Genomic DNA, 12,845 nt, shown 5'->3' with positions numbered 1-12,845 from the left:
ATATAAGAGCTAGAGACTTCAACTTTTTTTTAAAATGTCCGTATATATCACGCGGATATCGAGTTTATCACTAAAAAACGATAACTCATTCCGATACTTTTTTATCGATAAAAAACCTTATCGAAGATCACTCTAAAAATTATATCTCCTACATCTTTCAAGCTAGATTCTCCAAATTTAAAATGTATATTAAGATGTATTTTAGACAATTTCGGTTTTTGTTAAAATCTACCCCCACCCCTTAATCCACCCCCTCACCATCATCTTTGTAAAAGTCGTATATCAAATACTAGAGACTTGTGCTTCGGTATACACATACATTTCAACATTATGATTACTTTGAAAAGTTTGAAAGTTTCAGTTCGATCGTACGTCTAGAAATTAAATTATTCAACGAATAAGTTCTCATAATATTGCCACACTGCAGCGCAACTCAAGCGCAATCGCCTGTGTATGTGAGTGTGTGTATGCGTGTGTTTTTTTGTATGTGTATGTGTGTGCGTTTGTTTGTTTGTATTCGTGTGTGTGTGTGTGTGTGCGTGTGCTAATTATTATTGAAATATCAGTTGGTTGTAGGGTTCAGGGGATCTCGTAGTCGAGCAGTCTCGACTAGAGCTTTCTTACTTGTTTTAATATCTTATTGTCCATTCTTTTGAAAGATTCTATTGAAGTTATTTCAAAGATCTTTTCGCTCGGTGCCACTTTGAGTTGGCTGATTCTAAGTATACCGGCTTGCTTTTCAAGCCTTTGGAAGAATTGACCTAAGTCAAGGGTTCCATTGGTGAACAGATCGTCAACATCAATTCTTGCTATAACTTTCTTTCCATGCTTTAAAAAACATGTATTATTCGTTATGTGCAAGGTCACTACTTTCCGTATTTCGTCATTGCAAATGACTTCATATACGTTGGGCTTAGAAGCGTTGTCAAGTGTTTGCATAGGCAAATCTTGAACATTCCCCGCGCGGGATTTTTTCTGTTTAATTTGATATCTTGTAGTGACTTTACATATACTTTTAGTAATGTTTTTTAAATCTTCAATAGTGATGCGTGAGAGTGCATCAGCTACGAAATTGTCTTCTCCCTTCAGATACTCTACAGTGAAGTCATATTCTTCTAGTTCTAATCGCATTCTTGTAAGTTTTGAGCTGGGGTTTGTCATTGAGAACAAATATGTTAATGGTCTGTGATGTGTTTTTACAGGAAAGTGTTTGCCGTAAATATATGGTCTAAAATATGTAATCGCCCAGAGGATTGCTGCTAGTTCCTGTTCTGTAGTTGATTTGTTGCTTTCACCTTTGGTGAATGAACGTGAAGCGTATGCAACTGGGAGTTGTTTATCTCCATAATTTTGTGTTAGTACAGCTCCACATACGTATTTACTTGCATCTGTAATTATGCAAAATTTTTTATTGAAATCAGGGTATTTCAACAAGGTGGGCTTAATTAATTAAGGCTTTCTTTAAATATTCGAATGCATTTTGGCATTCCTCGGACCATTGGAAATTGATATTCTTTTTACATAATCTAGTTATGTGCCGTGAATGCTCGGCGAAGTATTTAATGAAACGTCTATAATAGTTGCAGAATGCAATAAATCGTCTAGCGCTATCAGCGTCCGTGGGGACTGGGTATTTTTCGATGACATCATATTTTTTGTCATCTGGTAAAATACCATTATCAGTACACTTATAACCTAGAAATGTCACTTCAAGCATGAAGAAAGAACATTTTTCTGGATGTAGTTTTAGATTGTGTTTTCTGCACAGGTCAAAAACATCTGTTAAGTTTTTAATCATGTGTTTTTCAGAACAACCGATGACAATTAAGTCATCCATATACAAGAAAGCTTGTGAAGGATTTAATAAAGAAAATGCTATAGTCATCATTCTTTGAAAAAAATTTGGCGCTATTTTTAAACCGTAGGGTAATCGTGTAAAACGATATGAACCATTGCTAGTTGAAAATGACGTTAAATTTCTAGAGTGTTCTTCTAATTCTATTTGATGAAATCCAGACATTAAGTCTAGGCATGAAAAATATTTAGCTCTCCCTAGTTGGTCAAGAATATCATCAATTCTTGGAAATGGAAATTTGTCAGATAATAGCTTTTTATTAATTTGACGATAGTCTATTACTAATCGCCATCGTTTTTTATCTGAGCCTGGTAAACCTTTTTTGGGTACCAGTAATATCGGACTGTTGTATTCGGAAACTGAAGGCTCTACTATTTTATCAAGAATGAGTTTATTGACTTGCCTGTCTACTTCTTCCTTATGCGCGTGTGGTATTCTATAATTTTTTATATACACTGGTTCTTTATCTTTTAATCTTAGTTCTTGTTTATAAAAATTATTTGTAGATATCGATTCGGTTTCTAGTCCGAATATATCTGTATATTTTGTGCAGAGGTTTGTTAAAGTTTGTTTGAACAGAGGCGGAAAGTTCTTAATTAGTTTTTTCATGACTTTATTTTGTCTCTCTTCGCTAATTTCTTGGACTATCTCGTAGTCACTTAGCGTTTCTACTTTTATCTTGTTAAGGTTTATTACTCTAATTGAATTAATTGTATTTAATATTCGGACAAATGTATTATTTTTATTGGAAATAGTGTTTCCAATAAAAATTCCTTCTTCGATTTCCTGGTTTGGAATAAGAACATTTTGTTCTTTAGTTATATTAATTTGACGGACTACTTCAGCACGAGCTGGAAGTATTGTGGCATTATTATCACATGTGTGTATGATTGATATATGTATTGGATAATTTAGATTATTTGGCCTTAGTATTAGAGAATCACTTGATTGTGTGAAATCTAATTGGCAATTATATTTTTTAATGAAATCTATACCGATAATGCCATTGCTTGGAATTGGGAAGTCTTTATCGACTAAATGGAAATTATGTGATATTACATTTTTGCCTGTAGATAATTCTACGAATGCTAAACCTTTTGAAAAAACTGAACCTTCACCAATGCCTATTATTTGTGTTGAAATGTTGTTATTTACATTACCAAAGATATCTATATTTTCTTTTAAAATTGATATATCTGCACCTGTGTCTATTAGTAGTGTATAAACTTTTCCTGTATCTTCGTTGTTAATTTTTATAAAGATGCTAAAACTGAGATTGAGTGTATATATTTTTTTGTTTAATTGCTCTGAGTATCTGAAGGGTTCTGTCCGTTTCCCGAATTACTTTGGGTAACTCGGACATGGCTATTGCCATAATTATTATTATTATTATTATGGTAGTTTTGGTTGTTGCCTCGGTTGGAATTATATCTTCCTCGATTGTAACCTCGGCCTCTACCATTATTTCTGTAATTGTTATTGTTGTTATTATTGTTGGAGTTGTAGTTACCGCGGCTACTGTTTTTACCTCTTTGGTATCGGTAACCACCTCCTCTATTATTGCGGCTTTGCTGGAATAATACTGTGCTGGCGTTTCCAGTCATTTCAGTGCTGCAATGGATATATTTACCCATCACATCGTTGAAAGTAACGAAGTTTCCTGCTTCTAGATTATTCTCAGTTTCTCATGCTCGCAGTTCTTAGTCTTTGCAGTAATAGGTTCTTTCGTTGAGAATTTTTCTGCATTGCCCGGGTCTAGACCATTGTCAATATAAGCTGATTCTAACTGCTTCCGCAAGTTATCAATTTCAGCCGTATACTGGGATGCTGTTTTGCCTTTTTGTTTTATGTTTAACAATTTGGCTTTTCAAACATCGGTTGATTCCCCTTTTACATTGTCAGTTAATTTTTGAATATTTCCGGAATAGTGGTTTCATTTTGTATTTTGTATAGGATTGTTCCGGTTATTTTTGATTTAATAACCTCAACCGCTATATCCTCTTGATCGCCTTTAGTTCTTTCAACGAGCCTCAAAGCTGAAGAGGAAACCTGCTTCACATATTCCCTATCTAATGCGACCTGATTTGCCATGATCGTTTGTGGTATATTAAATGATTCGCTTTTTATGCCCTGAACCCATTGAAAATGGGAAATCAGGGTATAATGGTTTTGTTAAAAGTATGTAACAGGCAGAAGGAGGCGTGGCAGACCCCACAAAGTATATATATTCTTGATCAGGGCGACAAGCTGAGTCGATTTGGCCCTGTCCGTCTGTCTGTCCGTCCGTCCGTCCGTCCGTCCGTCCGTCCGTATGTATGAACGCGTCGATTTCAGAAGATAGAAGAGCTAGAGACTTCAACTTTTTTTTAAAATGTCCGTATATATCACGCGCAGATCGAGTTTATCACTAAAAAACGATAACTCATTCCGATATTTTTTTATCGATAAAAAACCTTATCGATGATCACTTAAATAATTATATCTCCTACATCTTTCAAGCTAGAGTCTCCAAATTTAAAATGTATATTAAGATGAATTTTATACAATTTCGGTTTTTGTTAAAATTTACCCCCCACCCTTAAATCCACCCCCTCACCCTCATCTTTGTAAAAACCGTATATCAAATACTAGAGACTTGTGCTTCGGTATACACATACATTTTAACATTATGATTACGTTCTGAAAGTTTCATTACGATCGTACGTCTAGAAATTAAATTATTCAACAAATAAGTTTTCATTATATTGCCACTGCAGCACAACCCAAGCTCAATCGCCTGTATATGTGTGTGTGTGTGTGTGCGTGTGTTTGCGTGTGTTTGTTTGTATGCGTGTGTGTGTGTGTGTGTGTGCGTGTGTGTTTGCTAATTATTATTGAAATATCAGTTGATTGTAGGGTTCAGGGGATCTCGTAGTCGAGCAGTCTCGACTAGAGCTTTCTTTCTTGTTTCTTCTAGTGTTTCAATATCACTATCAGATTCTGTGTCGCTCGACTCTATTGATTCGTCTAAATCTTTTAATTGAAAGGGATTGAATTCCGCTAATTGGTTTAGACTTTTTGGCACATTTATTTAAATGTGTCGTCTATTAGCGACAGATATAAGTCTTGTGTTTAAAGATTTTAAAACTCTTAAACATTTGCTTTTGTGTTCATTTGTAAATCGTTTCTCTATCTATCTATTTACTGTTGTTACTATATTTTATACTTTCTTATGATAATATCTATGTTTTTATTAATGTCTTAGTTTTTATAACTGCATCTTTGTTGATGCACTTGTATGATTTTTCAAATTGGAATTTTGCAATTTCGTTCCATTCCATTCTTTAATGGAAATGATTTTCGTTTAGCGATGCAATCGCACTAATAATATGGTTGTTGAACCAAGTATTGGATGTTTCTCCTCTTTGGTTTTAACCATTACGTAAGGCAATGTACTTAATACTATGCCCTTTTCTATTTTAGATAAACCGAGTAGTGGGCTTGTGATACAGTGGTATGTGTTAATGTATTCGTTTTCGAATTCATGAAGTTTGATAAATTCTTTGTGCTTATGCAAAATATTTAGGGAGTTTATTATGATATTTGGGTTCTCTCTTAAAATTAGATCTATTTTGTCATTCATTTTAAATGTTGTCTGCCCTGTTCAAGTATCTACGTTTAATTAGTTTGTTGTGTTTGACGTAAACTGTTAATAGAAATTGACATACAGTTACTATTGTCATGATTAATAGCAATATCCAAATAGCGTTTAAATCATCTGCATGATCGACGATTTTAACGTTATTTACGACATTCGTCGTATTATCCTTAGCTTGGGTATCGTCGCTTCCGAACCAACCCATTTTGGAAATTTAATTTTTTGGTAATTTCATGAAATTGGTTTTATAAAGGAATTAAAATTTCTCTTTTTATTTTTTTTTTTTTATACTTGAAAATGCAAAGATTTGAAAAACTATCCTTTCATTTTCATTTGATCATACAAAAAATTATTATTATTTTTTTTATATATATATATATATCAATCCTATCTTCCCTACTCGATCATCGCAGTGATCTTCCTGCTTATTAGGTGTATGGCTTCACGGGCCATACGCTAGCGGGCAATGCAATTATCGCTTCCGCTTTACAATTGTTTTCTTAACATTAATTATGTTTATGCATCACAGTACAAAAAAAAATTTTGTTCTGAGTTTTTAGTTAAACTAACATCAGCTGGTCGTCACCGGTTGGTTCGCTGATGTTCCCTCGATGGCGTAAAAGGCGGCCTGCCTTTCACGCTGTTGTTTCTGCTGCTGATGTCCGGGGCCTATGGGCTCAGGCGGTACCGGTGCTGGCCGCACAGGTTGTCGTGCAGTGTTTGCACGTGTAATTGCAATGTGGGCTTCCTAGAGGTCCCTCGCAGTCATTTGGGCACGTCTTCTTCGGTTTGTCTATGGTGACTTTGGGCAGTGTGGCATTCCTGGTTTCAGAAGTTTGATTAATAATTGGAATCTGTTTGTAAATAGTGGTAGAGGTTGAGTTTTTGGTCTTTAAATGTTCTTGTGCTTGTTGAATTTTATCAAGCTCATTTTGTAAAGCTATTGTTGCCTGCCAACGTAGAGGTGGGTTGGTGGCGAACAATAGTTTTAAAATTTCTGCCTTTATTTTCTGCAGGCGTACTCTCAAGCCGCTTCTTCCGGCTTTCTTTCTTTGATCCTCACTCATTGACCTCTACTCACTCAGATTTTCCAATTCTTGTTCTCTTTTTCTTTTATTTATCAATATAAATCGCAGTTGCTGTTGTGTGGCCACTGGTGCTCTTGCTCATTTTTGTTGTATTTGTTGCTGCTGTCGCTGTTGACTTTCATTTTCACTTTCTTTCATTTTGATTGTGACGAGTCTTGTATGCTATCAATGCTTTAAATTATTAGCACAACACTGATGTAGATACTGGCGGGCAGACCATGTCACGGTCGCCATGTAGATATTAACATTTAGTAAGAAGTATTTGATGTTGCTTCTTTGCAAGTTCTTTATTCAATGATCGAATCATAAGTATCAAAAAATGTCTTAAGCTAAAAGTACATAGATTTATTATTATATATCTCTGCCGCTCTGTACATATGTATATGCAAAGGGCATATACATTAGTTGTCTATATGAGCCGTTGGGTTGTCAAGCGGTCAAATGCTGACACGGCTATATGAGCCGATGCTGCGAAAGGCAGCAGTGGACATATATGTAAATATATACAAGCGGCAGCCGTTGGCTTGCCAAACGATCAATTGCTGACGCGGCTATTCCCATGCGTCTTGCATATGAGCGGTCCACTTATGTGGCCGATAATATTTGGAGTACATTTATGTTTACTTGATCGCTTCTTGTATATGTGTATATAGTGTATGTGTTGAATATATATTATTATTATATGAGACATACTACACAGCAGAAAGGATATCAGCGACAAGATGAAACTGCGATACCTGCAAATTTATGTCAAAGGAGAAGATGTACAAATGATAAGCAATTACGCAATGGGAGTGGGTAACTACAAGTTAGCGTGGGACTGTTTATGCAGACGCTACAAACGTTATTTGCCAGTGGACAAGGAACTGCTGAAGAATGATGATGAAGGCAGTATCCGAAATTGTCACCGCTGATGAGATGCTAGCATTTCAGGCAGCTTTGGATGCAATTGTGTTCAAAAAGTGGGATTTCAACCCGCCGGCAAGCCCCCACATGGGAAGAAATCTAACTGAATCTACAGAACAAGAAAATAAACTTCAAGTAGTAACAACAAAAACAAAGCTGGGTGAAGACAAGAGATCAATAAGGAACTCCACCAACTCCGACATTGGATTCGGAGGGCATAGAAGATGAGGACAAGAATGGAATTTCTGCCACAACTTCGACATCGACGTTGAGTATCGGTGAAGATACATCAACAGATATCCAATTGGAAGTTCGACCAATGGATGATATTTCCATAGTTGGCCGCACGACGGAAGAGCAAACTTCTGCGGAGACTGCAACAGCGGCTGGATGTGCAGCTGAAGAGAACAACGACAATACCGACTCAAACCCTCCAGTGATGACCACAGCAGCGCTACCAACTGTGGACACTAAAACTGCAAGTACAATTACATCGGAAAGGGATTCAATTGAATGTAGCAGCAACTTTTTAAGGGAAACAACCATAACCACTACAAGCGAATCAATATCGGTTCTAAAGCATCAGGATCAAACGAAGGATATCTACCATTTGGAGGCTTTGGCTTCGGCAACAATGAAACGATTGACAACTTCCTCAACAGATGCACTCAGCTATACTAATGCAACAAATGATGACACCCAAAAGCCGCGGAAGTTCTTCAAAGAGCCGCCACCTACGCAAAAGTCAGTCGTCGACTAGACCTTGTACCGAACGGTTGTGTTATCGTAAAGTAAACGTCAGTCCACAGCTTATCAATTTTTTCAAGCGCCTGTTCTCTTTCTTATACACTTACTCTTCACCTTCCAATACACATAGAAGCATAAAAGCAAATAGTAAGTCGAACACACCGCTATGCCCACAGGGCATTATAGTCAAGGGGCGAATCGCTTTGCAATGCTAAGCGATAGCCCCAAAACCAAAAGAAAAAAGCCTACACCACCCTCAGAAGCCTTCCCCGAACTCCCAACTCCCAATTTGCCTAATCCCAAATTCATTATTATGTCAGCCACCGACACTAAAAACCCAATCTCCACATACTCCTGTTTCGCCGTAGAGCGTGCAATTAAACTTATCAGCAAAAATATATTAAAAATCAACGAAATGCGTGACGGTAATCTTCTACTATTTGTGGAAAACGCAACAGTAGCTGAGAAATTCATTGCTTCTAAGGAGCTCCATGGTATCTGCCAAATATCTTGTGAATATCACAAAAATCTAAATTACTGCAAAGGCACAGTATATGTCCCATTCCTTAACAACGTCACAAATGATGAAATACTTAAAGAACTTAAGTCTCAAGGAGTTGTAGATGTATACAAATACACCAAACTCATTGATGGCAAATCCATCCCGTCTGGCGTAGTGCAACTCACCTTCAATTTGTACAATCTTCCCCCAAAAATGCAAATCTCATGGCACGTTGTAAAAGTCAAGCAATACATACCTAACCCAATGCGATGCAAAAATTGCCAAATTATAGGTCACACAGCAAAGTATTGCAAAGCTACAGCAGTTTGCGACCCATGTGGTCTACCACTTCACAAACCAGCTCAGTGTACTCGCACTTGCTGCGTGAACTGTAATGGAGAGCATGCAGCTAGCAGCAAAGACTGCCCAAAATTTAAAGAGGCACAAGAAATAATAAAAATAAAAACCACAGATAAATGCACCATGTACGAAGCCAAAACGAAGTATTACAAACAACGCACACAGACACCGACAATTACGAAAAAAAACTTTCTCAGAAATAGCCGCTAAATTAACACCGCAAAAAAGAGACGAGACAAAAATCTTACCATCCACCTCCAATAAAGAAAATAACTCTAAAGACAAAATACAAACTAAAAGCACACCCGAAAGACCCGTTGACTTCACAAACACAAAATATACAAAAGAAACGCCGGAGCATAGCATACACAAACCAAATAAACAAACACTCAACACAACGAAACGCTCAAATCACAAAGACAAGATTACCTCAAGCGACTAAGAAACAGACATAGACATCAATTACTTAATAAATAAATACAAGACAAACAACCAAAATCACTCAACGATCTCTGATACGGACAGTATCATAGAGGACGTTGAGTTATAATAAAATCTCTCAAAGCTCGCTCTCTCTCTTGTTCTCTGCGAAAGCCTATAATGATTTACTGCATTAAAGCGCAATTTCGCTAAACGAGAGGGAGAGCGAGCAAGAGAGAGATTATAAAACTAGCCCAAAAATCAAAACAAAACCGATTAACACAACCCATTCACATACATAATGACTCTAAAAATAATACAATGGAACATAAATGGATATAAACACAAATACCATAATCTCTCTCTACTAATAAAAAACCATAGCCCACATGCTTTACAAGAAACCCATATAACCGATCCCAGCCAAAAAATTCCAATACCAAACCAATTTTCGCTTTACCAAAAGAATGATATTAATTTGTCAGCTCCTAAAGCCAACAGAGGAGTAGCTCTCCTAATTTCAAATAATGTACAACATAGAATAGTAGATCATCAGTCCAACTTCCTAGCAATATGTGCCGAAATACAAGCTAAATCACCGTTTGTTATTATTAACATTTATCTTTCTCCTACGGACATGTTTACAGAGCAAGACCTTCACAACCTGATAGACAGTTTTAATAGGCCAGTTTTACTCCTAGGAGACTTTACCGCGTGGCATTCTCTCTGGGGTTCACCCTCAAACAATCCAAGAGGAAAAATCATAGCAAATTTCATTCAAAACAGTAATCTAATAGTTCTTAACAAAGGAGACCCTACACACTACACAACCCATAATACTTTCACACACGTTGACCTAGCCTTTTGTTCACCACCACTTAACCTTAACGCCACCTGGGCTACATATGAAGATCTATATGGAAGCGACCACTATCCAATACGAATACAAATATTTCCCACAGCAAACTCAAAAACATATTATAAAACACATAGATATAAACTCCATTCTGCGAACTGGGAATTATTCCAAGTAAATATAGACGTACTAACACAAAGACGAACCATAACACACAATACCAATCAATCAGCCGCTAAATTTCTCAAAGCAATCAAGGCATCTGCTAACAAAGCAATACCCACATCCAACCCCAACAGAAAGAGAAATATTCACATATACTGGTGGAACCCAGAACTTGAAATATTAAAAAAAGAAAAAATAAAATGTTTAAATATTTTAAGAAAACACCTTAGTACAGAAAACATGCTAGCCTACAAAAAAGCAAACGCAAAGTTTAAATATACAGCAAAAATAGCCCAAAGAATAAGCTTTGCTAAATTCACAGAAGATATAAACCCTAGCACAACAACTAAAATACTCTGGGACAAAGTTCACAGGCTCTCTGGGATTCATAAAATCACACACATTCATTCAATACAAATAGAAACAGGAAACACATGCGATCCGAAAAAAATAGCCGAAGCATTTTGCAAAACCTGGTCAAATTATTCGAATGATTCGAATTTCTCACACACCTTCATAAATAACAAACAACTGCACATAGCCCAAACACCCATCACATACACTCCAAGAAATAGAGCTAAAATCATCGAGCAACCCATAACTCTCTTAGAATTGCAATCTTGCCTAGGCACCCTTAAAGGATCCACCCCCGGGCAGGACAATATCACTTATCAAATAATAAAAAAACTCCCTCCATCTGCAATAAACAAACTCTTAGACCTCTATAATGTAATACTTCACACCAGCAATATTCCCCAACAATGGAAAATTGCAACAATAATACCAAAAAACAAACCAAATAAACCAAAGCACTTAATTAACAGTTATCGCCCAATATCACTGCTCCCTTGTATTTCCAAAATCCTAGAAAAAATCATATCAAAAAGAATTATGTGGGTGCTTAGCCAAGAGAACCTCCTGTCTCCCAACCAATATGCATACAAGCAAAACAGGTCGACCACGGACCCCTTACTTATATTAGATAACTTTATCTGTAACAGTTTAGGCACTAAAAACCACATATCGTTTCTCTCAATCGATATGGAAAAAGCATTTGACAGGGTGGGAGCTCAGCAACTTTATGATTGGAAATTTGGTCCAAAAATCGTCAATTACATTCGAAGCTACCTAAACAACCGTAGAATACGAGTCAAAGCTAATAACACCTTGTCTAGTGAAATGAGCCTAAAAAACGGCATACCACAAGGTTTCAGTCACGCTTTTTCTCATCGCTTTTAATAAATTAAATCACTTGATAAACCAAAATTCATTCTTCAAACACACTATGTACGCAGACGATCTTTGCCTCTTCTTCAAACCAAACCCCGGATATAACACCCAAATAAATAATTTATTTTCTAAAATCCACCACTGGTGCAATATCACAGGAACAAAAATATCAGCGGAAAAATCCATACACCTTCATATATGTAGAAAACATAATTGTACTAACATAAATATTACATTAAACAATGTACATACCAAATACACAACACCTTAAAATTCTAGGTTTAATATTCGACGGTAAATACAATTGGAACGAGCATGTCAAATCTCTAACAAACTCATTAAATAATAGACTAAATATAATTAAATGTTTAAGTAGCAATAAGTTAAAAAGCAATACCTCATCTCTCATTAATATAACTAAATCAACAACACTCGCCAAGATTGACTACGGTCTCTCAATCTACGGCAAAACAAGCAAGACAAATCTCGCAAAACTTTCCACTCCCTACCATTCCTCCATAAGACTCTCATTAGGCGCCTTCCGCACTACCCCAATAAAAAACATGCTGGCCAAAACAGGACTCCCCGATTTAGAAACTAGATTCCAATGGTGCATTGGACGACTTATTAAAATCATCACAAATACACATGGTTCCACTTTACAAAACACACTCCTCAAGCAACTTAAACGAAAAAGAGCAACCAAAAAGCCATCAAGCCTAGAAATGATAATCAATAGGGCTGCAGCTAGGGACACGATATCGAATGCAAAGTATCGATCATGTACTCATAGGAAGCATCAAAAGAAAAGCATCGTACTTATAAAAATATCAAATCAAAAGCATCGATGTTGCAAGGTATCGGATGAAATGTTTATTAAATCTAGGATATCTTTCATGTTTTTTTTTAATAAAAAGTTACAAGTAAATTTTCAATATTACATAGTACAATAAAGTTATGTTAAGTTATATATTCCATTCCTCCTCTGCACAATCGCCTAAAAAAAGAAGTTTGTCAAGCCTTTTGGGTGACAATCGGCTGCGAGTTTTGGTTATGGTACTTCCAGCTTTGGAGAAAAG

General features: G+C 36.3%; 2 long non-coding RNA genes across 2 annotated transcripts in view; one reads left to right on the top strand and one right to left on the bottom strand.

Moving 5' to 3' along the window:
* The window catches only part of LOC149090825 (uncharacterized), a 45,486-nt gene extending 34,749 nt beyond the window's left edge, over window positions 1–10,737 (top strand). Inside the window, exon 2 of the long non-coding RNA XR_016197472.1 lies at window positions 9,184–10,737. This is a non-coding gene — a long non-coding RNA (uncharacterized LOC149090825). The remainder of the gene's footprint in view (window positions 1–9,183) is intronic.
* Window positions 6,100–6,953, bottom strand: LOC149090826 (uncharacterized). The gene is made up of 2 exons (XR_016197438.1): window positions 6,574–6,953; window positions 6,100–6,314 (listed from the first exon to the last, which is right to left on the bottom strand). It is a non-coding gene; the product is annotated as an uncharacterized LOC149090826 (long non-coding RNA).
* Window positions 10,738–12,845: the final 2,108 nt, after the last annotated feature.

The sequence above is a fragment of the Drosophila navojoa genome, chromosome X, assembly GCF_054131105.1.
Source record: "Drosophila navojoa isolate 15081-1374.11 chromosome X, UAZ_NAV_1.0, whole genome shotgun sequence".
Taxonomy (NCBI): Eukaryota; Metazoa; Arthropoda; class Insecta; order Diptera; family Drosophilidae; genus Drosophila; species Drosophila navojoa.
This window is presented reverse-complemented; position numbering and strand designations above follow the sequence as displayed.